The following is a 2,670-nucleotide window of genomic DNA, read 5'->3' on the forward strand; positions in this document are numbered from 1 at the left end:
TTTTAAACATTAGATAACTAGTCTAACCTGATCATTTAGACAGTAATTCATAGAGAAACAGGGAAATCAGGTGGGAGACCCATACCATATTTTGGAAGGGTGAGAAGAATTCCCTTTCTTTCTCCAAGGATTATTGAGGGAACTAAAATCCCTAATTAGACAAAATTTAGGTAGCTCAGTTTAGGTGAGATCAAGCACTCCCTGAGAGATAGATACATGAGCATTCTAATTTAATCTAAGATGTTCTAATGCAATATATTTTAATGAATTGTGCACATTCCCTGGTGGTCTAGTGGTCAGGATTCGGCACTCTCACTGCCGCGGCCCGGGTTCGATTCCCGGTCAGGGAAGAAATCCTCTATGGACAGCAATGTGTGGGCACATAAGGGACATATAATATTGTACCTCTGTCTCATAAGTGTAGTCCCTTCTTGCCAACATTTACACTGCGCTGTCTTTGTGTTCATTATAAAGATTAATTTATTCTCACAAACTACTATCCCCAATATTCTCCCATTACATGGGCTTCCACCGCTCCCTCTGATCTTTACAGCACTGGGACCCCCATCTGTCAAGATAGGTGATCAGCACAGGAGAAGCAGCATATTTAAATGCCAGATGCAAACACCAGCCTGGCTTGGATCCACTTGAGCAGTTCCTTGCAAAGCTCACTCTGCATCCATTCAGGTTGTTCCTTGCAAAGCTCACTGCATTTGTTCAGGCTGTTCCTACTACCTTATTTTCTACAACATGGTTTTTCTAATAGGCATATCTGGATTTTTGTTTGTTTGTTTGCTTTATTTTATTTGAAATGTTTCATACTCGTTCATTGGTGATAACTAGTCTTCTTTCTTTTTAGGATTTTGTCTATACGTTACAAATAGCAACAAAAGAGGGATCTACACTGTCCACAAATCTTTGGACTTTCCACTGTCACTCCAAATTCCATAGTTTCTCTGCTTCTGTGAGTCAATCTAACACTAGTCTGAACAGCAACAGTAGCACTTCACACTGCTCCTCATCTTCTATTGCTATTTCAAGCTAGTGTACAATTTGTTTGGAAAACCTTTGCATACCTTTAATGGAATGACAAATATAACATGTGAGAGCTCTACTGTCCTTTATATTAATAAAAAAATCTTTACTTACTTCTCTATCCTTCCATAAAATATTTTGATGAACACCAACAAGTAAGTATAGTTAATGATGACTAGCAATTTATTCTTAAGGTTCCTATAGGATTCAAAATACATAATCTTGCTTCTCTGAAACTTCATACTTTTAATTTATGTTTCTTATCTTTGGAATATTCCACTGTAGACAACAGTCTGCTAGGAATTATTTGGTACTATCAATAATGCTCTGCTGTGACAGCAACTGCAATAAGGCAAGTATTTTGCTTCAGCACTTAGACATTTAAAACCACTGTAGCTCCTACTTTCTCTTCCTTTCAAGCATTGTTTCAGAAATGGTATAGACAGTCATATTTTGGTCACCTTTAGGAGTTTGTTACACTTCATTGGTACTAGGTTAATCCAAACTCTGAGTAGCATTTGTGGTTATCTTTGTAGTGCATAATTCTCTGCAGATAAAAAGATTTGGGAAGCAATGGGAAGATGATCTCTTGAAAAATACCTGTTCTATGCATTACTCATCAGTGTAAGCATGTTCTCCAATTCCTTTTGATGGTAATAATAATTTGCTTTGTCATCTATGAAGGTTCTGATGTTTCTGTTACTTTAATATTAATTTTTTAGGCTGCACCTTTAGCTTCATTAATTTGGTGACTCCATTTCCCTTTGTCATTACATCTGTGCTTTGTACACTGAGCTTGAGAGATTCCATTTTTTGTCTCCTTCATAATTTTTCACATCTGAATTATGTTTTCTAGGAGTCTTATATTCTGTGGGTTTTCGATATTTTTCCTTCTCTTTAATATTTGTCAATTGAATTGTTAAGCTTACACTTCTTTTTTTGCTAATATCATAATTTTGATTTTCTGTCGTAGAGCATAGGAGCTAATTATGATGACTGCTATTAAAAATGGCAAATGTATGTCACTCACTTTGTGTAATTATGCATATTTTAATTGTCAAATCCTCCTTCTCCAGTGTCAGCAGATTCATCCTTTACTACCTTTCCCTTGGGTTGCCCATTTTCCATTTTGGTGAGCACATTTGCTAGAGTCCCCGCTAGAATGGTTGCGAAATTTTTATGAGATAAATAAGCACTTTATAACACTGTCATGTGTAAAGAAGTTAATTATTGTATTTTATGGGATCTACTTATTATTCAAAGCTTATTCATTTTCATTAGGTTTGTAAGAAGTCAGATATGATGACTAGGCCATTTCTCTACATTGTAACGAACAAGGTATATCAAATGTTTTTATAAGCAGCAGTCTATTTTAACTCTCCATCTATAAGCTGGTTATTTTTTAACACTTGAATGTGAAATTTGAAGTTATCCATTGCTTTGTTCCAGGTTTTCTATGCTATATAATAAGAGCTCACACAGTTCATGCAGAAGCTACAAAATGTTTCATTAAGGCCAAATATCTAAAGGTAAACCAGCTATTAAAAGACCCTCTGCTTATTCTAAGGGGTAAAATGTGACACGTAAGATCCTTAGCTCTGTGTTGCAGTGATGTTGTCTGGAACAATTAGCCAT

The 2,670-nt window shown here is 35.8% G+C and overlaps 1 non-coding gene across 1 annotated transcript; it reads left to right on the plus strand.

The window, feature by feature from the left end:
• Window positions 1-278: 278 nt before the first annotated feature.
• On the plus strand, window positions 279-350 carry TRNAE-CUC (transfer RNA glutamic acid (anticodon CUC)). Its single transcript has one exon. It is a non-coding gene; the product is annotated as a tRNA-Glu (tRNA).
• Window positions 351-2,670: the final 2,320 nt, after the last annotated feature.

The sequence above is a fragment of the Myiozetetes cayanensis genome, unplaced genomic scaffold, assembly GCF_022539395.1.
Source record: "Myiozetetes cayanensis isolate MyiCay16 unplaced genomic scaffold, myiCay2020 scf2-11, whole genome shotgun sequence".
NCBI classification, from domain to species: Eukaryota; Metazoa; Chordata; class Aves; order Passeriformes; family Tyrannidae; genus Myiozetetes; species Myiozetetes cayanensis.